Source organism: Microcaecilia unicolor, chromosome 12 (assembly GCF_901765095.1).
Source record: "Microcaecilia unicolor chromosome 12, aMicUni1.1, whole genome shotgun sequence".
Taxonomy (NCBI): Eukaryota; Metazoa; Chordata; class Amphibia; order Gymnophiona; family Siphonopidae; genus Microcaecilia; species Microcaecilia unicolor.
In genome coordinates, this window is record NC_044042.1 from 88,305,953 (window position 1) to 88,332,147 (window position 26,195).

Here is a 26,195-nt window from a genome sequence, read left to right on the forward strand (position 1 = left end):
GTGGTGGACTGTGGTCCTGGGGAACTGAGTTTGATTCCCACTTCAGGCACAGGCAGTTCCTTGTGACTCTGGCCAAGTCACTTAACCCTCCATTGCCCCATGTAAGCCGCATTGAGCCTGCCATGAGTGGGAAAGCGCAGGGTACAAATGTAACAAAAAAAATATGAGGGGGGTAACGGTGAGATATGTACACAGGACCTTTTATGTGAAGTCCACTGCAGTGCTCCCTAGGGTGCCCCACTACTCTGCTGGGATGTCTGTATGGCCAGTCTACTTAGAATGCTGCCCCCTCCCCCCAATACATCCTAATGGCTTGTTTTTATGCATTCTTCCCTTGGATTTTTTTTTTTTTTTGAAAATGGACCTAAAAGATAGATGCACTAAGCACAAAAACATCTAGCAAATGGCCATTTTTGAAACAAAAAGTTCGATTTTTTTCTGGTTTGAAAATGACCATGGCCGTGTTTCATGAGCAATCCAAAATCAAAAGTCAGCTTCTAACTTTTTTCCCTGCCGCCATCCTCATTTTATGCTCCTAAATTTAAGAGTTGAGGGCCCGAAATTGATCCGATGGATCAGCATTCAGCTGACTGCCCTTGGCAATAAACCCAGAAATTCAAGGCACAGGGAATGTCTGGGTTTCAGAGCCAGCTAACACATGGGGCTGGTTAAGGGCAATATTCAGCACCTGACTGGCTATGGGTTACTGCATAAAGATATGACTGACTTTTTATGTGGCTCTATTTATGCGGTTAACTTGGCCAGTTAAGTGCCAATTCCGCCTCTGGTTTTCAGTTCGGCACTAACCGGTTATTTTCAGCAGCACTAACTAGGTAAGTACTGTAAAAATTAGTGGCTAGCCCTAAACAGGCTTTGAATTTATTTATTTGTTGCATTTGTATCCCACATTTTCCCACCAATTTGCAGGCTCAATGTGGCTTACATTGTTCCGTCATGGCGATCGCCATTTCCGGAGTGAGAGATACAAGTGGTATTACATTAAAGATCATGATTGACCTAGTACATTAAGCAGTCAAGTATAAAGAGTACATATTTGGAATGAGAGATAAAGTGATACTGCGTTCAAGTTAATTCGTGGTAGAGTAGATCTTGGTAGTCAAGTATAGAGAATTAGGTTTTATCCAGTTCTGGCTTGAGTTTCGTTGTCAACCCCTTAGTGAAAGTTTGAGTAAAAATGTATATACTCAGCCCTAGTAAATTTTCAAAGAGGTCAATTTATGAGAATAATTCACAGTTAGGAGCCTAGATCTTATTTCTCAGAAACATTTCTCCGAGATTCTAAGAGTTCATCTAAAAAACAGTCTTACTATGAAGACGAGCCACTGGTTAAATATTTCATAAAAAAAACAAGGGTCCCTTTAGCATGCACTAACAGAATTAGCGTGCACTAAATGCTAAGAAGCCCTTTTTATACCTATGGGCTTCCTAGCATTTAGCGTTTGCTAATTCCGTTAGTGCATGTTATACTTTAGTAACAGGGCCCCCGTGTTTTTAAATGACACAAAAATCCTGATAGCTAATAATTTCCCTTACATCTGTGGGGAGAGAATTCCACACCTTAGAGCCCTTGCCAGTTAATGCTTTCCTTTATTTATTCTGAAAAAATATATTTGGTTACTGATATTTCATTTTGAGCCCTTGAATCTGAACTCTGACAAGACCACTACAATATTATCTTCAGTACTTGACAAATTCACCTGTTTTGTATGTCATCTTTCTGAAAGTCATACTTAGCTGCACAATAATAACATTTAAAACAAGAAAAAGCAACACTGGGCCTTCAAGAAAGAGATAATGGCTATCCTTTATTGTGAAAAAGACCCGACACGGGCCGTGTTTCGGCGCAAAAGCGACTGCCTCAGGGGTCAAAGTGTGTCTTCACAATATATGAACAGGAATATTCAGACAGTCTAAGTAAATTACCAGCAACCGCTGAGCGTTTATTCAATCAAGCCAGACGCTGTCTGCAGTGGCGTCGCGAGGGCAGCTGACACCCGGGGCGGGTCACCGCACCCCCCCCCCGGGTGCAGTGCGGCGCACCCTCCCCCCTCCGGAGCACAACCACCCCCCCCCCCCCCGAGAACATACCTGGAAGACGGTGAGGGGCGAGCGGGAGAGCCAATCCGCCGAGTGCACGCAGCTGGGGGGTGTTGGCGCCTCGCTGGTTCCCTGCTCTCTCTGCCCCGGAACAGGTTCCGGAGCAGAGAGAGCAAGGAACCAGCGAGGCGCCGACACCCCCAGCGGCGTGCACCCGGGGCGGACCGCCCCACCGCCCCCCCTCTTCCTACGCCACTGGCAGTCTGTATAAAAACACGGGCTGTGTCGGGTCTTTTTCACAATAAAGGCTAGCCATTATCTCTTTCTTGAAGGCCCAGTGTTGCTTTTTCTTGCTTGTATGCTGTATTACCCTCTCTTTTGTGATTGTGCAATAACAACATTTAGCAGGAGGCTGAAATTTTAGGAAAAGAAAAACAAACTTACCTTGAAGTACAGAATCCTAATGTGAAGATTGCTAGTGACTAGCAATTGATATCCCCCTGAAAGAAAATAAAAAATCCAAACAGTTAAAAATCGTACTCCTGGGCGAGTACACGGGTAAAGTAAACAGGAGGAATTTTCAAGGCAATTTTGTACGGTTGGTCCAATAGCAGACATAAATGCACAATTTAGCAGTTTCTATTTGACTTTAAACACACTATTTGACATGCATTGCTGAGCAAGTATGGTGAAGTCCAGAAACACAAAAGCTATTTTAAGCAGAGAGACTAGATATTAGTACATGATTAAAATGAACTATACACACCTAATGCTGTCAGAAATGCTCCAGTCAAGCTTAGATTTACTTATTTATTTTGTTATATCACGCTTTGTAAGCCCAAAAGCCATCAAAGCAGTGTACATTCATGTACAGTAGGAACTTTTCTGTCCCTGCAGGGCTCATATCAATTAAAACTTGTGGAGTCAATATTCAAAATGATTTACCCTGTTAACCTTAGCAGTTAATTAGAAAAATCATTCGCTTTAAATTATTGGGTCTGCATATCAGTTAATATCTGGCTGCACGGCAACAAGGCTTGCTAAAACTGGTTAATAAAGAGAAGGATCAGGGACATGTCAGGGTGCAACTTTCTGTTATCAGATAACACCCGTTAAATGGTACTTAGTAACATAGTAAATGATGGCAGATAAACACCTGAACGGTCCATCCAGTCTGCCCAACAAGATAAACTCATTTTACATGGTATGTGCCACTTTATATGTATACCCAAGTTTGATTTGTCCTTGCCTTTCTCAGGGCACAGACCGTAGAAGTCTGCCCAGCACTCTTCTTGTACTAAAAGTGCTGAAGCTAACGTTGAAGCCCCTTAAAAGTTGCACTCCAGCCCATCCATATCCATTCAGTTACGATCAGGGCATAGACCATAGAAGTCTGCCAAGCACTGGTTTTGCTTCCCAATTACCGGCGTTGCCACCCAATCTCCGCTAAGATTCCGTATATCCATTCCTTCTAAACAGGATTCCTTTGTGTTTATTCCACGCATGTTTGAATTCCATTACCATTTTCGTCTCACCCACCTCCCGCGAGAGGGAATTCCACGAATCTACCACCCTTTCCGTGAAAAAGTACTTCCTGATATTACTCCTGAGTCTGCCCCCCTTCAACCTCAATTCACGTCCTGTAGTTCTACCGCCTTCCTGTCTCCGGAAAAGGTTTGTTTGCGGATTAATACCTTTTGAATGTATGTATCATGTCACCCCTGTTTCTCCTTTCCTCCAAGGTATACATGTTTAGGTCAGCAAGTCTCTAAATATTGCCATACTGGGACAGACCAAAGGTCCATCAAGCCCAGAATCCTGTTTCCTAAAGTGGCCAATCCAGGTCACAAATACCTGGCAAGATCCCAAAAAACTACAAATACATTTTATGCTACATATCCCAGAAATAAGCAGTGGATTTTCCCCAAGTTCATTTTAATAATGGTCTATGGACTTTTCCTTTAGGAAGCCGTCCAAACCTTTCTTAAACCCCGCTAAGTTAACTGCCTTTAATACATTCTCTGGCAAGGAATTCCAGAGAGTTTAATTAAACGTTGGGTGAAGAAAATTTTTCTCTCATTCGTTTGAAATTTACTACTTTGTAGCTTCATTGAATGCCCCCTAGTCCTAGTATTTTTGGAAAGTGTAAACAGATGCTTCACGTCTACCCTTTCCACTCCACTCATTATTTTATAGACCTCTATCATATCTCCCCTCAGTCTTTTCTCCGAGGTTTCAACGTATCATCAATGACGACACCTAGATCCCCTTCTTGGTCAGTGACTCCTAACGTGGAACCTTGCATTACATAGCTATATTTCGGGTTCCTCTTTCCCACATGCATCACTTTGCACTTGCTAACATTAAACGCCATGCCATTTAGACGCCCAGTCTCCCAGTCTTGTAAGGTCCTCTTGTAATTTTTCACAATCCTCTTGCGATTTAACAACTTTGAATAACTTTCTGTCATCAGCAAATTTAATTACCTCACTAGTTACTCCCATCTCTAGGCCCAGTACCGACCTCAGGCTCACCGGTCTATAATTTCCCGGATCTCCTCTGAAACCTTTTAAAAAATCGGCATTACGTTGGCCACCCTCCAATCTTCCGGTCCCACGCTCGATTTTAAAGATAAATTACATACTACTAACAATAGTTCCGCAAGTTCATTTTTCAATTCTATCAGTACTCTGGGATGGATACCATCTGGTCCAGGAGATTTGCTACTCGTACAGTTTGAAACACAAATCCCATACCATTTTTGAAGCTTTTCTTTGCACCGCTTCCAGTAATTGTCCTGTTCTGTTTCTGTTGGTGAGCTCTCAGGTTCCCTAAGGCCCCGCAAGGACAGCCGAGCACCCCGAATCTTCACCCGCGGCGACCGCCGTTCACCGAGGGTTGAGCCCTCAGCTGCAGGCGGCCAGCAGGACTGCCGGAACCGCGGGGTGACGGCTGACCTGGATGGTAGTCAGAACGCAGTCTTTAAGGGAGGACTAGCAGAGGCGGCTAGCTCTCCGAGAGGGAACAGTCACTGGAGGATAGCTGGCAAGGGCGGCCAGCACGTAGCACAGACTATGGGAGAGAGCTAGCCGGATGGCTAGCAAAAGTCGCAGTCTCTGAAGGTGGCTAGCAGGGACAGCTAGCTGAAGAAGACCCAGTCTCCGAAGGGAGCTAGCAGGACGGCTAGCAGAAGTCACTGTCTCCGCAGGAGGGCTAGCAGGACGGCTAGCGGGAGCCACAACACTGAAGGAAAGGCTAGCAGGACGGCTAGCTGAAACGGAACACAGTCTCTGGAGGTGGCTAGCAGGACGGCTAGCAGAAATCACTGTCTCCGCTGGAGGGCTAGCAGGACGGCTAGCTGAAGAGGAACACAGTCTCTGGAGGTGGCTAGCAGGACGGCTAGCAGAAGTCACTGTCTCCGCAGGAGGGCTAGCAGGACGGCTAGCAGGAGATACAACACTGTCTCTGGAGGTGGCTAGCAGAAGTCACTGTCTCCGCAGGAGGGCTAGCAGGACGGCTAGCAGGAGATACAACACTGTCTCTGGAGGTGGCTAGCAGGACGGCTAGCAGAAGTCACTGTCTCCGCAGGAGGGCTAGCAGGACGGCTAGCTGAAGAGGAACACAGTCTCTGGAAGTGGCAACACTCCGGGATCCACTGTGTCGGCTTCTGACGAACGAAACGGAAGCATTGATCCCCTTCCGTTTCGTCGTTTAAATCCCCCGCCCGCCGGCCCCTGGGATCAGCTGGAACCAATCCCTCCGGCCTAGACAGGCAAGGGAGGCCGGGATTGGCCAGCTTGCCCGGCGGGCGGGGTCTCTTTGTTCATGCGCCAATCCGGCGCGAGAAGGCGGGGCTGGCTCGCTGGTCTGCTCCATCGAGGGAGACGCCGGCGCCGCCATCTTGGCTGGCGTATCCCCTCCTCCGAGACCGGCGCTTGCTCCAGCGGATCGCCGGTCTCGGAGCGACCCGCGGCAGCGCCGGCCCCGTCGGCGGCTGGTCTTCGCCGCTCTGGATCCCGCGGCCTCCGTCGGTCTTCGCCCCCCGCTGGGGGCTTCCCGGTAAGGGCCCGGAACAGGACAGTAATACGCAATATTCTGTGGGAGACAGCCAGTTATCCCCTGCTGAATATTCCTGCTATCCCCTAATATTCAATTCATTTCTGGCTATTGCAAACATACATATTGGGTCACTTAAACAGCTGGTATATCTTTAACCGGTTAAAGATAATTGGCTATCTTTGAATATCGACCTAGCCGGTTACTTTAATCCAGCTAAAAATAAACCAGATATTTAATGCCGGTCACCGGAAACGGTCCAGTATTAAATATCCGGGCTGACTGCCGACCATGGGAGTTAGTCGGGCTCTCACCCGTGGTCTGAATATCACTCCCCTAATTACTAATAACCTGGGCTAACAGTAAAATAACATATGTTAACGGTAGCCCACTTTGATAACTTCCCCACTGAATCTATGTCCTACTTCCAAGAGGAAAAAATGGATATTTGACACTGTTATTGCGTTATAATATTTTCCCCAAATAAGTAAATATGAAGAGGCTGTTATTCAAAGCGATTTAAGCAGGCAGAAGATTCTACTACCTCCTTAAATAGCTTCATGCTTCCTAACTGTGGATATTCAGCGGCACTTAACCGGACATCCCCTAAGACTGCTCAAACAAAAAGTGGGCAGGTCAATGGCGATGCTGGGGGTGGCACTGAGGAGGAGCCCCAGGATGTGCGGGTGCCGGCAATATTCAGTGCTGGCATCCCCATAGCCCAGCAGCTTTATTTAGGACAGCACAAGACCTGTTCTAAATAAGGTCGCTTAGCTATGCAGGTGCTGGCTCTGAATATCAGGCTGGTACATGCATAACTTTTTGTTATGCATGGCCCCTCCTTCTCTCCCCCAGTCCGCATCAAGAAACCCACCCCTGCACCCGCAACCATCAATGTAAGCCCCCAGGCTTACCTACATCCCTGGTGGTCCAGCGGGGTCATTGGGGGCAGGAGCAAAGGGTTGGGTGGAGTGCAGCTCCTTTGCTCCTGCCCCTCGCATGCCTCTGTAAAATGGCTGCCATGACAGAGCTCAGGGACTTTTTTTTTTTTTTTAAACAAAACAAGGTTATACGGGTCCTGGCCCGATATTCAGCTGGAACCGCATAATTCTTACAGAAATACATAAGTATTGCCATACTGGGACTGACCAAAGGTCCATCAAGCCCAGCATCCTGGGCCAATCCAGGTAACAAGTACCTGGCAAGATCCAAAAACAGTACAATACATTTTATGCTGCTTATCCTAAAAATAAGCAGTGGATTTTCCCCAAGTCCCTTTTAATAATGGCTTATGGACTTTTCTTTTAGGAAGCTATCCACACCTTTTTTTTTTTTTTTTTTTTATAAACCCGGCTAAGCTAAATGCTTTTACTACATTCTCTGGGCAACGAATTCCAGAGTTTAATTATACTTTGAGTCAAGAAATATTTTCTCCGATTAATTTTAAATTTACTACTTTGTAGCTTCATTGCATACCCCCTTGTCCTAGTATTTTTGAAAAGAGTAAACAAGCGATTCATGTCTACCCATTCCATTCCACTCATTATTTCATAGACCTCTATAATATTTCCCCTCAGCCGTCTCTTCTCCATGCTGAACAGCCTTAGCTGCTTTAGCTTTTCCTCAGTGACCATCCCCTTAATCATTTTCGTTGCCCTTCTCTGTACCTTTTCTAATTCCACTATATCATTTTTGAGATGCGATGACCAGAACTGCACAAAATATTCAAGGTGCAGTTGCACCATGGAGCGATACAAAGACATTATAACATCCTCATTTTTGTTTTCCATTCTGTTCCTAATAATACCTAACATTCTTTTTGCTTTCTTAGCTGCCGCCGCACACTGAGCATAGACATTCAACATATCATCAACGATGACACCTAGATCCCTTTCCTGGTCTGTGACTCCTAATGTGGAATCCTGCATTTCGTAACTATATTTCGGGTTCCTCTTTCCCACATGCATCACTTAAATAAGCACAAGTCATACTTCTCCCTTGGTGTTCTCGGTGGAATTCTTACATACTCCAATTCCAATAACCAGCTTGGTTTTCACTTAATGTGAACAAGTAAACAGCACCACCCGATGTCAAAGGGAGAAGTATGATACAGTGACTGGAGGAGTTATCCGGCAATATGCATGATCTGCTCAGAGAATTTGTGCAACAAGTCTGAAGCGAAGTACATGACGTTTGAGGGTATTGTAGCACCTCAGTCTGGAGAGTTCTGTTATAGAACACTGATTTTAAAGGACAGCACAAGAAACTCTGTACAACAGACAAGAAAATTTGAAGTTTTGTATCGGACTATCCTCTAGAGAAAAGTGGATGTTATAGGAAAAAAAGAGAGGTAAATGTAATTAGAGTGAGGATCAGGTATGAGAGTAATGAATGAATGGAGTGCATGAGAACCATAAAGAATTGAGGTAAAAGTGGATATTCTTATGTAATAGACATAAATAAAGATATTGAAAGTATAAATAAATAGTTACTTAATAGTCACCATTATTCAAGTTGTGTAACTAGAAAAAAAAGAGAGAGATCTTATTTAAGGGATTAGTATAATTTAAACCTAAAGACAAAACCTCAACAACTGAACTGAACTGGAAACCTCGAAAAGTTGGACTAGAGCTATAGAAACTGAAATGCAGGCTATCACATCTGAGCAATTTCAACAGCTGACATATTCCAATGAATAAATTCAGAAGAATAAAATACTTCTTGTTACCTTTATTGTTTTGAGCATTTTATTTTTCCATTCACTTTGGTCCCAATGACTCTTTTTTTTGCTTTTCTTTGTTTTAAACTCTCTTTTCCATTTGGCAAACAAGAGAGGCAAGTAGCACAGGAGGTGAACACAGTCAAGGACGTCAAGTCTAAGCAGACATGGAAAGGAGCACCAGTAGGGCAAAAAAAAACACTTTACTCATGTACTGCTGGAGTCACTATTTTGCAGCACTGGGATATTACAGACTACTGACTAGCTCAATAGCCCAACTTTTACCACCTCTCCAAATCTAAGGGCCACAAATTTTCTGCTCTGTCAATTATAAGGGGGAAACACTGGGGACCCTCCCTTATCCATCCTGTAGAGTACTGCGGAAAACATGCACTTTTAAACAACCTGGAAATCCCGGCACTGATCTCTTTAGTCATATACAGTTATTCTCCTATTCCCCTTCTGAAATACAAATGTAGATTTTGGTTTTGTCCTAGTCCCAACCCAATAACAGCCACTTGCCATATGCACATAGTCCAGATTTACATGTGTAAATCCCAGCTCATTAAAGTGGATTTTCAACTTTTATCTGAAATATGCATTTAAATGCCCACATTTATACGTCATGAATAGGTCTTCTTAAATAAGGGCCTAAATATTAGACCTACATGATTTATTTTACCTATGCAGAGCTGGGGGCCCCATGAATAGGAGGGCCTGGGACACCTGCCCCATCTTAATCTTCACTGAGGTCTTTGAGTGGCTCAGGCCCTATCCAGTCCTGCAGACAGGGCACACAGATTCTCTCAGAGGTGAAAATTTGAAACACTGGCAGGGTCAGTGCCAATATTTCTCCCCTCCCCAGGCTGCTGGGCTCTCACTGTGGCTGTAATTAAAGGCAAAGAAGAGAGAATGGCAGGGTCACATATCAGCCAAAAGCAGACCATCAAGGAAAGGCTGAAACAAAGCAGCAAAGGAATACATTTAGCCTCTGATTCTAATTTCTTAGAAGCATTATTCTCTGCTGCTAAATGTTATTTCTCCTCAATATTCAATCCCTTCGAGTTGCTTCTAGTACTCAGTCCCAGGCCAGTGGCCTTTCTTCAAGGTCTAGGGGTGAGCTTGAGGCCGGCCTTAGAAAGAACTGGATGAAAGTCCTTATGGGATCAGGCGATGGTGAACAGAGGTCCAGACAGGGTGTGGGGAAGGATCACAACAAGGATGAAGGGAACTTAGAAACTGAAAAAGGGAGACTACAAGTGCACAGGAAAAGGAGGGAAGGATCCCAGAAAACGGACATTTACTGTAGCATAGTAACAGAGTAGGTGACGGCAGAAAAAGACCTGTACAGTCCATCCAGTCTGCCCAACAAGATAAACTCATATGCGCTACTTTATATGTATATCTGACCTTGATTTGTATCTACCATTTTCAGGGCACAGACCGTAGAAGTCTGCCCAGTACTAGCCCCGCCTCCCAACCACCGGTGCTGCCACCCAATCTCCGCTAAGCTTCCGAGGATCCTTTCATACTGAACAGGATTCCTTTATGTTTATCCCACGCATGTTTGAATTCCGTTACCGTATTCATCTCCACCACCTCCCGCGGGAGGGCATTCCAAGTATCCACCACTCTCTCCGTGAAAAAATACTTCCTGACATTTTTCTTCAGTCTGCCCCCTTTCAACCTCATTTCATGTCTTCTAGTTCTACCTCCTTCCCGTCTCCAGAACAGGTTCATTTGTGGATTAATACCTTTCAAATATTTGAACATCTGTATCATATCACCCCTGTTTCTCCTTTCCTCCAGGGTATACATGTTCAGGTCAGCAAAGTCTCTCCTCATACGTCTTGTAACGCAAATCCCATACCATTTTTGTAGCTTTTCTTTGCACCGCTTCAACTTATTTTTACATCCTTAGCAAGATACGGCCTCCAAAACTGAACACAATACTCCAGGTGGGACCTCAACGAGGACTTGTACAGGGGCATCAACACCTCCTTTCTTCTGCTGGTCACACCTCCGTTACAAATACCAATGTGCTGGGATGAAAACCAGAGAAAATTTTCCTTTCAGGGGCATGTCACATTCCTGTTCTACTCTACTTACCAAAGTCACAGAAAGGATGTTCAGCCCTGAGCAACATCTGGACCCAATACCTAGTAATAATTCCCCCTAAAATTCAGTGCAGCTTTCCTGTTTTCCCTCTAACTAATTTTATTCTTTTCGTGATCCAAGCTGACACACCCTTCAATACTGCCTGTAAGAACTAATATGGCTGAGAGACCAGCCGCGTAGCTTCTCTCAGAGGTGAAAATTTGAAACCCTGACAGGGTCAGTGCCTCTATCTCCCCTCCCCAGGCCACTGGGCTCTTACTGTGGCTGTAATTAAAGGCAGAGGAAAGAGAAAACGGCAGGGTCACATATCAACCAAAAGCAGAAAAGCTGAAACAAAACGGCACAGAAAATACATTTTGCCTCTGATTTTCATTATTTTCTGCTGTTGGATGTTATTTCTCCTCAATATTTAAACAAAACAAAACAAAAAAAAAGTTAATCCTCTTTAATCCCTTCGAGTTGCACCTAACGCTCAGTCGCAGGCAGGTGACCTTTTTCTCAAGAGGCTGTTGCTATGGCAACGCATTGTTTGACTCAACCAAGAAGAAGAGAGAAATTCTGCATACAAAATATATTTTAATTTTCTTTGATTTGATGCTGTATTTAACGCTAGAAGCCGCAGCACCACTTCTTTTACAAATTCCTTGTTTTATTTTTGGCCCAACAGTTTCCTCTTCCTCCTTTCCAGCTCCATCAAAACCACTGGGCTACAGTGCTAGGATTATTTATTACCAGGATTTTTCCCAGTATAAAAACTCCGACCATTGCAGTAATAATCCTCGAGCTCCCTTTGCAAGCCACTAGGCATCAGCCATGAGCCTGGCCAGCAGGTCTCACTGTTGTGCAATAGCTGGGAGTCTGATTAACCCTACCAGTGGTTCAAGAACAGGGGATATTTTTTTGATTCTTGTTCCACACGTAAAGCGTGTTGTATGCTTAATAGTGCACTGCCACAAAATGTGCATAGAAGTACACATGCTGAAAAGATCATATGTACTTACTTATATGTGACCTACGGGAAGGCGTGTCCGGGGGGAAACAATAAGCACAATTGGGATTGTGTTGCGATGCACATGCAAATTTCTGCATGAGAAACTGTGCTCTACTGTGAACTGTCCATAGAATACAGACAAACATGGTGTATGCCATTATGGGAGATTTGCAGGAAGAGAGAGTGGTGCTGGGCTGCAGGAGGAGGAGGAGGAGGAGGAGGCAGACAGAGGTGGTCTACAGTAACTCCAATTGCATGGGGCTAGTTGTGTGCAAGGACAGACCATGCTCACATCTCCCTGCTCCTGTTTCTTGTTCTGCAGCCCTGTCCAAATTAATTTGTGCATGCTGACTGGCTCTCTCTTCCACACTTGGCTGGGAATGGGAAAAGGTGCGAGAATTAAGTACTAGCATATACCTTCGGAAAGAAAGCCAGTTTCTCTGCTTTAAAGTTGTTAATGAAAATGCTTTTGGCATCTTAATCTTGAATTTAGTGGTAGTTTATTGTAATATGTCAGCACATCAATTTTTGAGCAAATTATTAGTTTAATGTGTTGATGCTATTTAATCAATTAGGTATATGCTCTGTGATTTTGTGTCTGCAATATTCTGTTCTCTGCTATCTTTCTTTTGATTGTTTAATAAAAAAGTATTAAAGCATTTTATCAACCCTGTAAAGGCATGCAACTACAAATATATACTTTGAATCAACAGGTATCAAAGGGGAAGAGTTTGGGGATATAGGAGAAACAAAATAGTTTGAGGTATCCCCGGCAAAACGTTTACAGATCTACATTCAGCAAGGGTGGTCATGCATTTTTTGAAATGGTGGCTGCCATGGCTGAATTAAACAGATATTCAGTGCTACTATACAAAGCAGTTGACGCTGAATATCCAGACTTAGCAGTGACTGGCACAACTATCCAGAAAGCAATGATGTTAGGGATCTTTTTTCCCTGTCCTAACTTTATCCAGATAGTTATTTCACTTAGGACTGGATTCTATATAAGGTGCGGCGAGTAGCCTAGTGGTTACAGCACCAGTCTTGACATCCACAGAGGTGGCTGGTTCAAATCCCACTGCTGCTCCTTGTGCCCTTGGGCAAGTCACTTAACCCTCCATTGCCTCAGGTATAAACTTAGATTGTGAGCTCTCCTGGGACAGAGAAATATCCAGAGTACCTGAATGTAACTCACCTTGAGCTACTACTCAAAAAGTTGTGCGCAAAATCCAAATAGATAAATAATTGTGAGTACAGCCAATTTACATGTGCTACTCAATTGCGTAAAGAGCCAATTAGGTTGATAACCAATTAATTGGAATTCACAAGTGCTTCTTTTTAGGTGTATTCTAAAAAGAGGCGAGTATAAATTTCAATGCATGTAGCTGAAAAGGGGGAGCAGCCATGGGAGGAGTGTAGGCATGTCGGGGGCATCAATCAAATTTATGTGTGTTATTATAGAATTTGGGGGAACATGCGTATGTTTTGGCACAGGTATTTATACCAGGTTTTCAGTGAAATAAATGGCCGCGCCTAAATGTACGCGTGTTCAGGGCCGCCGAGAGACTGGGCCGGGCCCCGCCCGTCACTCCCCGTTTCACCCCCTCCACCACCAGGCCAGGCCCCCTGCATTGAAATCACAGCGCCTCTCACCTCCGTGTGAAAGCGCTGCAGGGAGCAGATCGCCTTCCTTCGGCCCTCCTTCCCTCCTTGTGTCCTGCCCTCGCATTAGTTACATCAGACGAGGGCGGGACACAGGGAGAGAAGGAGGCCCGAAGGAAGGTGATCTTCTGCCTGCAGGGCTTTCACACGGAGGTGAGAGGTGCTGTGATTTCAGTGCAGGGGGCCTGGCCCAGTGGCAGACGGTCGACGACAGAGGGCGGGTGGGACTGCGGCGCCGGGCCCCCCTTGGAGGCCCGTGCCTGGGGAATTTTTCCCCCCCTGCCCCCCCCCCCCTCTCGGCGGCTATGCGCTATTCTATAAACCAAGTCTTACTATAGACTTGGTTTACAGAATTGAACTACGTGCATTATTCCAAATCACCTACATTTTAGACGCTTTTTACAGAATCCAGCCCTTACTGGACTGAATATTGTCACTAACTAGGGAACTCCTAACTCTACCCATGTTCTGCACTGGCTCATCCTGACACTATCCGCCAGATCCTGTACAGGTCATCCAAAATTGGGCACGCAAATTTCAGCACAGATCCCAAATCTGTGTATAAACTAATTAGCTAATTAGGGTGATAATTGATTATTGGCATTAACAAGCACTTAATTGGTAGTAATTAGGAGTTACGCACAGATCTGTCCTATGTCCTGTTCTATTACATGCATGCCTACATTTCATAGCACAACTCCATAGGGGGCATGACCATGGGAGAGTCAGGGGCATTCCCAGAATTTAAACATGTTATTATAGAATACCTGCATTTAAGTGCCTAAATGCCATCATACCTACTTATATAGGGTCATCTCTTAATGCTGAACTCTCAATTATACACAAAAATAATTTAGTCCCAGTGTGATGGGGTGTACATCCCATCACAGAGGAAGGAGGACCTTCAGCTCTGGAGCCAGGCTAAAGCAAGGCAATATAAAATCACTACATGGATCTGAGTTAGTCCCACAGCAACCCTCTTACATCTAAGGTGAGCACTTTGCACCCCTGTGTAGAAGGAAGCAGCCAGCAGGGAAGCTACAAGGGAGGTGACCGGGTAGGGGGCTAACCCTTCTGAGAGATATTAATATAATTCCCCAATAGCTATAGATGCCCAGGGAGTGAGTAAAATAACACTCATTTTACATATGATCTGCATAGAGTGGAATTGTGGGAGAAATTAGAAACTCACCCAAACCTCAACGGAGGGATTGAGATAGGACATTGTGGTCAGCGGGGTGGCAGATTTGGAGTTCACTGCCTGGAGAGAACAGAGTATTGGTCCGTTATATACAACTGAAGTGACCATAAGCATAAGTGGCAGCATTGTAATTGTATATAACGGACCACTACCCTGAGAAAAGTGGCAAAACACTGGCCGTGTTGGCAGTGGGTCCATAACTTTAAGCTAAGTACTGAATAAATAAATAGCTGATATGTGTTTAAGAAGAGTACAATTTTATATAAAGGACCGATGAGGATTGGAAGCGAAGGAAAAGCAGATATGTATTGTGCTATTGTGGTTCGCTATTTCTGGAGATCCAAAAAAAATGTGTTGAAGAAAATTTATATTGATACTAGTAAAGAAGGCCCATTTCTGAGACCAATGAAACGGGCGCTAGCAAGGTTTTCTTCGTAGTCTGTATGTGTGTGTGAGAGAGAGAGTCAGAGTGAATGTGCGTGTGTGTGTGTGTGTGACAGAGTGAGACTGTGTGAGAATGAGCGTGTGTGTGTGTGTGTGACAGAGTGAGACTGTGTGAGAATGAGCGTGTGTGTGTGTGTGTGAAACTGTGATTGTGCGGCAGGGGCCCCCCCATCCGTCTCCCGGCCTCCGTCCCCCTCCCCCTGTCTTCCCTTCCCATTTTTCTTTCCCGCCCCCCTTCCAGCTTCAACCATTGAAGAAAAGCTTAATCTCCTAATGCGTTTTGAAATAGTAAGGTATTTAGCTCCCACTTATAATGATGTGCTGTCGCTATTTTTTATATTCACTGGCAAAGTATTCCATAGTTTCGTTCCCCAAACCTTGAAAGTTCACTTTCGTTTTTCTTCGTAAAAAGTTAATAATTAGAAGGCACATTTCTTGATTCTCGTTCCGCCTCCTTCGTTCCTTCCCTGAGGTAGGCGGTAGGGGAATTCCTCCTTCTCTCCGCCTGTGCTAGCGGCAGCAACCACTACTGACTCTCGTGAAGCGCCCGAGGGAGGGTACGCAAGGTTCGTCTCCGAAATTGGAGGCGCTGCTTCCGAGTGGATGGAAGGTTGTTTTGCTGACATCACCCTTGAGTGGTGAAGGCGTGTATCTGTTCTGGGAGCTGAGGGGGAGGTGCGCGTGCGTGCGCCGCAGTAGCAGTCGTTCTGTTGGGTGAAAGGGTAGCAGGCAACTGTTCTTGCTTCGTTTGGGGGGGGGGGGTTGAGCGGCGGCGACCTGTTTGGGGGATGGTGGAGCAGTGGGTGTTGCGACTCTGGTGGGGGTGGCTCTGCCTGGTCCGTTTCGTGATTGGTCCTTTTTGCTTTGTTTTGACGTTGCGTAGCAACTGTGTGGTGCTGGTTTTCATTGGTTGAGTGTTATTTGTCAGCCGTCTACATCATGACGTTTGACGCTGGGGGCATGGCAAACACTCATGGGCAAATTTCGGGTTTCACCACCATGCAGTTCGAATGTTGGGAGTTGTGGAGGCTTCAGAACGTAGGAGGTGCGTTTTATATAGAGAGATAAGGGATTAATATAACCAACTGAATGATTGCATGAATGTCAATTCTATGTATAAGTTTGAATTGCTGGATCATTTGGGTGCCAGCATTTACACCAGTCTTTGGCCGGTATAAATGCTCATGCCCAAAGTTAGGCACGAAATGCGCACTAAAGCTGGTATTCTGTATAGGTCATTCTGTGCCGTGCTCTTTATAGAATACTAGCTTAGCACAGATCATCTTGGCACCTAACTTTGGGGTTCATTTCTTCAATTCCTCCATCCAGATAGCGCTGACAGGCTCTGGAAGGATATTCAGCACTATCCAGATGCTGACGCTGAGTATCCGCGGACAGGTCCAACCAAGTCATTTATCCTGATATTGACAGCCATTATCCCGATAAATTGCTCTGAATTTGGTCCTGTCAGTTTCCTTAGGAATGGGCAATAGCTACTGAAATTAATCAAATAATACATTGATGTTGAAATATCCAAAGTTCTTTTGTCATTACAGTGCTAATCTATCATAGGCAACTCAGATGTTTTCTACAATGAATTAATTAGAGATGCTCTTAGCAACATTCATAATGATGAGCAATACAGTAAATGAAGTTTACTGAAGACACAGTGATCACTTCATCTCTGCAGGAGAGAAACTGTCTTAACCTGAGATTTAGTTTAGACCAGGGTTTTTCAACCCATCCTCGGGGAACCCCAAGCCAGTCTGGTGTTCAAGATATTCACAATGAATATGTATGAGATATATTTTCATGCATTGCCTCCATTGCATACAAATATATCTCATACATATTCATTGTGGACATCTTGAAAACCAGACTGGCTTGGGGTTCGTTGAGGACTGGGTTAAGAAACCCTGGTTAAGATATTTGGAAAAAAACTTTCTAAACGTGATCATAAGAATGAAGTCCTATGGCTCAAGAACACTGCGGGAGAGTAAGGTTTTGTTCTCGGACCCAGCTCTTCTTCCTCAGGATACCTAGGTCTGTGGATGTTAGAGCAAGGAAATCTGATAGGGTATCTCCCCTCCTATGCAAGGAATATTGATGATGGTGATGATGATAGAGAGGTAATGTTCACGCCTCCAGGAGGGAGAGAATCCCAGCCATCACCCAGCAATGGCATCTGCTAAATAGGCTATGAGTTTCCATTTATCAGGCTCCTAAGAGAGCCACAGAATATAGTAACATGGTAAATGACAGCAGATGTAGATCTTTACAGTCTATTCAGTCTGTCCAACGAGGCATAGAGTTCCACCTGCAGTTCAATGCAGATTACACCCTGCTATGCCTTATTTAAAGTGTGAAGGTCATTTAATTTTACTTTGACTCCATGCTCTTTCTATAAAGGAATCTTTGTCCCTATCCCCCCTCTTTTCTTTTTTTATTCAGTCACTGTTTTTGTCCCTGGGAGGTCATTCCCAGCATCTACCATCCTCTCCATAAAAAGCTATTTCCTGATGTTACTCCTAAGTCTACCACCCTGCAACTTCAATTCTTGCCCTCAAGTTATATCACTTTTCCATCCCTGAAAAACATATGTTTGTATATTAATACCTTTCAAGTATTTAAATATCTCTATGATATCTTCCCTCCTTTCATCTAGGGTACATATTCAGGTCTTCAAGTCTCTTCTCAAATGAAGAAAATAAGAAGCAACATAAGCACTGGCAAGTCAAATGCAAAGCAATAATAAAGAAGGCTAAAAGAGAAAATGAAGAGAAACTTGCCACAGAGGTTAAAACTCACAGTAACAACTTTTTCAGGTACATCAGAAGCAGAAAGCCTGCGAGGGAATCCGTGGGACCATTAGATCACGAAGGAGCAAAAGGGGTGCTGATGGAGGACAAGGCCATAGCACAGAAACTGAATGCTTTGCTTCTGTTGTTACAGAAGAAGATGTAAGAGATCTGCCTGTACCGTAAATGATTTCAAGGGTGATGATGTGGAGGAACTGAAAGAAATCTCTGTGAACCTGGAAGATGTACTGAGCCAAACTGACAAATTAAAGAGTAGTAAATCACCTGGCCCAGATGGCATACATCCAAGGGTACTCAAAGAACTCAAGCATGAAATTGCTGATCTGCTGTTAGTAATATGCAACCTGTTGTTAAAATTGTCCGTAGTACCTGAAGATTGGAGGGTGGCCAACATGACGCCGATTTTTTAAAAGGGTTCTAGAGGTGATCCAGGAAATTATAGACTGGTAAGCCTGACATCGGTGCCAGGCAAAATAGTGGAAACTAAAAATTACAGAACGCATAGACAAACATGGTTTAATGGGACAGAGTCAGCATGGGTTCAGCCGAGGGAAGTCTTGAATCACCAATTTGCTTAATTTCTTTGAACGCATGAATAAATATGAGGATAAAGGTAAACCAGTTGATGTAGTGTTTCTAGATTTTCAGAAAGCTTTTGATTAAGTTCCTCATGAGAGACTCCTGAGAAAATTAGAGCCACGGGATAGAAGACAAGGTTCTAGTGTAGATTAATAGTAACATAGTAGATGACGGCAGAGAAAGACCTGCACGGTCCATCCAGCCTGCCCGACAAGATATACTCATATGTGTTACTTTTTTGTGTTAACTGACCTTGATTTGTATTTGCCATTTTCAGGGCACAGACCATAGAAGTCTGCCCAGCACTAGCCCCACCTCCCAACCACCAGCCCCGCCTCCCCCCACCGGCTCTGCCACCCATGGACAGAAAACAGAGGGTAGCATTAAATGGTCATTTCTCTCAATGGAGGCACAGTGGAGTGCCACAGGGATCTGTACTGGGACCGGTACTATTTAACATATTTATAAATGATATGGAAATTGGAACGATAAGTGAGGTGATCAAATTTGCAGATGATACAAAACTATTCAAGGTTGTTAAAACACGTACAGAGTGTGAAATATTGCAGGAGGACATTGGGAAATTGGACGACTGGGTATCCAAATGACAGATGAAATTTAATGTGGACAAATGCAAGGTGATGCACATTGGAAAGAATAATCCAAATCAGTTACCTGATGCTAGGGTCCACCTTGGGGGTCAGCGCTCAAGATAAAGATCTGGGGGTCATTGTAGATAATACACTGAAATCTTCTGCTCAGTGTGTGGCGGCAGCCAAAAAAAGCAAACAGGATGCTAGGAATTATTAGGTAAGGGATGGTGAATAAGACCGAAAATACTATAATGCCTTTCTATCGCTCCATGGTGCATCCGAACCTTGAGTATTGTGTTCAGTTCTGGTTCCTGTATCTCAAAAACGATACAGCAAAATTAGAAAAAGTTGAAAGAAGGACAACTAAAATGATAAAGGAGATGGAACTCCTCTCGTATGAGGAAAGGCTAAAGAGGTTAGGGCTCTTCAGCTTGGAAAAGAGACAGATGAGGTGAGATATGATTGAGGTCTATAAAATCCTGAGTGGTGTAGAATGAGTAGAAGTAAATTGATTTTTAACTCATTCCAAAAGTACAAAGACTAGGGGACACTCGAGGAAGTTACATTGAAATACTTTAAAAACAAATAGGAGGCAATATTTTTTCACTCAACGAATAGTTAAGCTCTGGAACTCTTTGCCTGAGGATGTGGTAACAGCGGTTAGCATATCTGGGTTTAAAAAAAGGTTTGGACAAACTCCTGGAGGAAAAGTCCATAGAGACAGACATAGAAAGCAAGCCCTGGGATTTGTAGTATGGAGTGTTGTCACAATTTGGGTTTCTGCCAGGTACTTGTGACCTGGCTTGGCCAATGTTTAGAAAACAGGATACTGGGTTTGATGGACCATTGGTCTAACCCAGTATACGGTTACTCTTGCATTCTAACTTTTGGCACAAACCTCATACCATTTTTGTTTCCTTCCTCTGAACTACTTTGTCTTTTTATGTCCTTAGAAAGATAACAGGCTCCAAAATTGAACAAAATACTCCAAGTGGGGCTTCATCACAGACCTGTACAAGGACATCAACACTTCCTTTCTTCTACTGATAATGCCTTGCTCTCTGCAACCTAGTGTCTGAGGATCTCAAGGTGACAAGGTGGTGGCCAAAGCCAGACAGACACTATCATCCCCACATCCCTCTCCTGGTCAGTGCATATCAATCAGCCTGTTAATCTCTATCATATACAGCTCATTTGGATTTCTACTGCACAACTGCATTTATCTGCATATCTTTGCATTAAATTTTAACTGCCAGACATTAGAGCATTCTTCCAGTTTTTGTAGATCACTTCTCATGTTGTCCACTCCTTCCGGTGTTGTCTGCAAAAAGGCAAACTTTCCCTTCTAACCCTTCGTCATTATTGCTCACAAATATATTGAATAGAATGAGCCCCAATACTAATCCCTCTGGCACTCCACCACTCACCTTTCTTCACTCTGAGTGAATTCCATTTATTATCACTCTCTGTCTTCTGTGAGTAAACCAGTTTCCAAACCAGTTCAGTACTTTGAGTCTTAACTTCAACCCGGTTTATTCATGAACCTCTTGTGAGGACATATACCAAAGGCTTTGCTGAAATCTAGTTCCTCTATCCAGTTTTCAGGTTTTCTGTTCACCCAGTCAAATAAATCAATTAAATTTGTTTGACACAAATTTGCTTTGGTAAAACCATATAGTCTTGGATCCATCAACCTGTTGGATTCTAAGAAGTTCACGATCCTTTCCTTCAGCAGCATCTCCATTTCCAACCACTGAAGTGAGGCTTACTGGCATGTAGTATCCCACTTCTATCACCAGTTTGTACAAAGGGATCACATTTTCTTGTCTCCAATCCTGCAGAATCTCTCCCCTCCCCTAGGATTTAAAAAAAAACCAAAAACTCTGGGCTCCCTCTTGGGATGTATCCCATTCAGCCCCATAGCTTTATCCATTCTTTGTGACCCCTGGCTAAATGACTATCAGTGTAGTTGAGACACTATAGACAGAAGTGCATATAAAAATGGAGAAATCCTGGAATAAAAAGAGTAAAACTAAATGCAAGATTAGAGTATTGGAGCAGACGAGGAAATGTCTGACCCCAGACATTTATGTGAGTGTAAGTACAAACAGCTCTCTGGGATGGATAAGACAGAATGACCTAAGCAACCTCTTAAAGTCTCTTTCAAATCCACCTATTTATGACACTGCAAGGTATAATATATGCAGTTAACATAGTTAATCAAATAAGTCATTGCTTGTTAATCTGGGTCAGCAAATATATCTGCATGTCTGGTCAAAAGTTATCTGTTTAGGAAGAGATGCTCTAGGGGCAGGGTGACAGGATAATGCAGCCAATGCCAATATTCAGCAATATCCACTAATCTTTATCTGTTGTAAGTAGGAGCACATAAATTGATGTCCTAATTAAACAGATACTGTAACTTATCCATTTAAGTTTAGGATCATATATTCAGTGCGGTCCCATACAAATGGTTGAAAATCTGCTTAACACTATCCAGATCACTTATCTGTATATGTTTAAGTTGTGACCACCCCACTGAATATTGTTCTGTATGGTTTTATAGCATATCAATAGCAGAATAAATCAATCACCAATATCTGCATGAGAGAAACGCTTATCAGACTGGTGTATCATCAGAACAGATGTGACTGATCAGCAGCTGTCCAGATGTTTTAGGAAAGGATCTACAGACCCATTAAAATGCAGCTCTGCAGCTAGGGCTCAATCATCTAAGGATTCTACAGCAGCTGGAAGCCAGTTCTGGACGAACTGCTTTATTTCATGCTTCATTTGCTCACTGAAAACAGTTTTTCTTCATCATTTGCAGATCACTGACAAGTAGTTTTTGTTTGTCGACTATGGAATTTTAACAAAAGTTGACTCTGAACTGCACCCCTGGTGCTGGATGAGTCTCTTTCATGGCCCAACAGTCTCCCACTGGCTGGAAGACTGAAGGAAGACGGAGCACAAAGAAGAAAGACGTTTAAAGTTCAGAAAGTACATTAGTGTGTGCGTTCACCTCTGCCAAAGAGGATCAGCAGTCTGCTGTGTATCCTTCAGCAAACCGCAGGTAAGGGCAGTAAGGATCCTTCACCCACAGCACACTCAAGGGGGCTCCAGTCAAATGGAAATGTGGATCAGTGACAATAAAAATGATCATTTAGGGGCCAATTTCAAATACAGCCTGTGGAGCTACAATGCCCACCAGTACTCCACCACTTCTCAAACGGGAAAGCACAAGCAGGTGTTTCTTTTGAAACGCTTCCTAACAGAAAACCAACTGCAGAAATGTGCACAGTTTCCTAACTCTATCCTTACCCCTTAGAAATACTCCAACTCAGTGTAAGTAAAAATATATGTATTGTGGAACAAATAAATCCTCCCCCCCCTCCACTGCTCTGCTTCCTAGCAATACCAGTCACTAGTGGTGTTATGGTGTAGCCCTATGTGGTGTTATGGTGTTATGCTGTAGCCCTATACAGTGCCAAATATGTTCAGGAAAACATTTCCCCAAGTCTCACCTCCACTAAAAAAAAAAACAACAACAAAAAAAAAACTTACAGTATCCATCGGGCAATCTCTGTAGGTCCAATGGAGCGGAAGTGCTATTTTCCAAATAGCACCACTTGCCCCCTAGTGGTACTCTTGCAGTACTACCACTATGATTTACTCCTAGCAGTAGGACTATCACTAGGGACTGAGCTGCACATTTGGAAAATGACAGCGTCAAGAATCAATCACATTTCTGTGCATTGCTGGACCATCAGAGATGCCCCATTATGTGAAGGATGGGGAGGGGGGGGAATTATCATTTTGCTGGACTAAGTTTTGGCACACATTTTTCCTAAATGCATTTTGGGACCATGGTCTGTGCCCTGAGAATGGCAAGGACAAATCAAACTCGGATATAAAGTATCACATACCATGTAAAAAGAGTTTATCTTTTTGGGCAGCCTGGATGTACCGTACAGGTCTTTATCTGCTGTTATTTACTATGTTACTATTGGGCTCATTTTCGAAAGAGAAGGACAGCTATCTTTTGACATAAATCAGAAGATGGACATCCTTCTCCCAGGGTCGTCCAAATTGGTATAATCGAAAGCCAATTTTGGATGTCCCAACTGCTTTCCGTTGCAGGGATGGCCAAAGTTCAAGGGGGTGTGTTGGAGGTGTAGCGAAGGCGGAACTTGGGCGTGCCTAACACTTGGACGTCCTTGACCCATAATCGAAAGAAACAAGGACGTCTCTGACGAACACTTGGACGACTTTACCTGGTCGTGTTTTTCTTACGACCAAGGCACAAAAAGATGCCCAAAATGACCAGATGACCACTGGAAAGAATTGGGGATAACCTCCCCTTACTCCCCAAGTGGTCATTAACCCCCTCCCACCATCAAAAAATATATATTTCAAAATATTGATTGCCAGCCTCAGATGTCATACTCAGGTCCAGCAGTATGCAGGTCCCTGGAGCAGTTTTAGTGGGTGCAGTGCACTTCAGACAGGCGGACCCAGGCCCATCCCCCCCACCTGTTACGTTTGTGGAGGAAACAGCGAACCCTCCAAAACCCACCACAAACCCACAGTACCCACATCTAGGTGCCCCCCTTCACCAGTAACGGCTATGGTAGTGGTTTACAGTTGTGGGTAGTGGGTTCTGGGGGCTCAGCACACAAGGTAAGGGAGCTATGTACCTGGGAGCAATTTATGAAGTCCACTGCAATGCCTCCTAGGGTGCCCCCGGTTGGTGTCCTGGCACATCAGGGGGACCAGTGCACTACAAATGCTGGCTCCCAATGGCTTGCATTTGGTCGTTTCTGAGAGGGACGTCCTTGGTTTCGAAAATCACTGAAAATCAGAAATGTCCATGTCTAGGGACGACCATCTCTAAGGACAACCAAATTTCAGGATTTGGATGTCCCTGACCGTATTATCGAAATGAAAGATGGACGTTCATCTTGTTTTGAAAATACGGGTTCCCCAGCCCCTAGATTGGGACGTTTTGCGAGGATGTCCAAATCGAAATGTGGATGTCCCTTTCGAAAATGCCCCTCTATGTTACTATGTGGGGGGTGTGGGAAGGGGTGTCATACACCATTACACCACCGGGGATTTACATCACTAGACGGGGTCAGGGTGCACCTTTGAGTTGTTTCCTGGGAGGATTCAAACATGTGTTAGCTTGCCCCTATTCCCAGGGGTTAACACCAGCTTTTGAGATGCTAACTTTCTAGGAATAATGCAGCTTGCTAAGTTTACAACAAACTGCATTATTCAATCCCCATAATAATGAGCTGTACTGTAAAGAGGTCTTTGACCACTTCAATTGAAACGTACTCTGTAAATTGTCAACAAACAAAACACAGGGGTGGGAATAACCAGTGTGATGAACCAAGTATAGCAGCAGTTTTCTTGCTTGAAGACAGAATATCAGATAAAAACACAAGCTCCACTGGAGTGTAGATTCAACACGGTCTGCGTTTCAGCCTACGCCTTTATCAGAAGTCCTTACAAAAATAGTCAATAAGACGGTATAAATACATGAATGTGTGCCAAATCCACATATCAACAGATAAAAATGTATATAAAAATGTGAAAAGAATGAAAAACATGAGGAAAAAAAAAAAGAGATAAATGTGAAATCTGAAATGTATGAAAAGGTGACAAAGGAAAAAGGGAAAGTACACAAGGTGATGGGAAAAGATAAAAGTGAGGGTGTGAATAGAGTGATGGGGAGAATGATATATATGTGTCAATTTGACAAAAGGGTAAAGTGACCCAAAGGAATAAGAAATGTAAGCTCAAGCAATGTGCTCCAAAGAAAGTATTACGTACTGAATTTAGACAAATCGAGGAGAATGTGTTGAGTAAATCAAGCAGTCAAACCAGAACATAGAAATGATTAAAACCAAGAAATAAAAATGTGTTCTTTTCTATTTTATATTATTTTTAAAGTTAAAAAAAAGGCTTGGCAAAATAAATAAGTCTTCAATTGCTTCTTAACAGTAGAAAAAAGAAATAATTTATCTTAGTTCCCGAGGAAGATCGTTTCACATGGTAGACCCAGCAATGAAGAACATGTGAGAACAGTCAGATTTTTTGATCACCTCCACCATCTAGGGAAACCCCCAGCGTTATAGTGGCAGCCATTTTTCCCTAGTCGTAGGAGTGAATTTAGTGATACATGCCTCTTCCCTGATGAAGATTATCGAAACCTGGCCATGTGGCAGAGGTTTGGCTTGGGAGAAACATCGCTGCTGAAAGTTGTTTAAAAGCCAAGTATTAGAATAAGTATTGATTGTATACAAATTGTGGAATGAAGTTGGATTTACTGCTCCAAGAAGAAGATTATAATGAATTAAACTGTAGTATATAAGAACGTTTGATATATAATCAATGAAGAAGTGGGTGTCGCCACTATAACGCTGGGGGTTTCCCCAGATGGTGGAGGTGATCAAAAAATCTGACGATCCCCGTTTAAGAAATAATGTGCAGTTATAGGTAGATCTGGATGCTGCTGTGATCGATGCCATCTATAAATGTATGAAATTGAACAGTGTTTGGGATATGTTTTAGACAGTTGAGTGATTTAATCCCCACACTAGAAGGAGAAGGTCTCTTTAATTTCATAGGAATATATGGGCATCTCTAGCGTTTAGCGCACTCTAAAAACACAAGCGCACCTTAGTAAACAGGGCCCTCAGTGTGGCATGATATAATGCGAGAAAAATTGCCAGGGGTCAGAAGGCTTTTCAGTGTCATAACTAAACTAATTTTGAAAAAAAAACCAAACAGTTTTAACGACAGAATAAATTTGAGCTTTAAAAGTTGAAGTATCTACGATTACACCTAAACTCTTAATGGTTGACAAAATCGAAATATTTTCACCCTCAAAATAAAAACATGATGGTGGTATCATAGACTTGTAACAAGAAAGCCAAAGAATCTGGGT

The 26,195-nt window shown here is 43.6% G+C and overlaps 1 protein-coding gene and 1 long non-coding RNA gene across 7 annotated transcripts in view; one reads left to right on the plus strand and one right to left on the minus strand.

The window, feature by feature from the left end:
- The window catches only part of PKNOX2 (PBX/knotted 1 homeobox 2), a 765,290-nt gene that overhangs the window by 419,332 nt on the left and 319,763 nt on the right, over positions 1-26,195 (minus strand). For all 6 annotated transcript variants that reach the window (XM_030220835.1, XM_030220833.1, XM_030220836.1 and 3 more), the window contains exon 3: positions 2,503-2,558. The gene's annotated coding sequence lies outside the window, so the exon portion shown is untranslated. The remainder of the gene's footprint in view (positions 1-2,502; positions 2,559-26,195) is intronic.
- LOC115481579 lies at positions 15,530-26,061 on the plus strand. Its single transcript, XR_003943978.1, has 3 exons — positions 15,530-15,653; positions 16,133-16,137; positions 26,051-26,061. It is a non-coding gene; the product is annotated as an uncharacterized LOC115481579 (long non-coding RNA).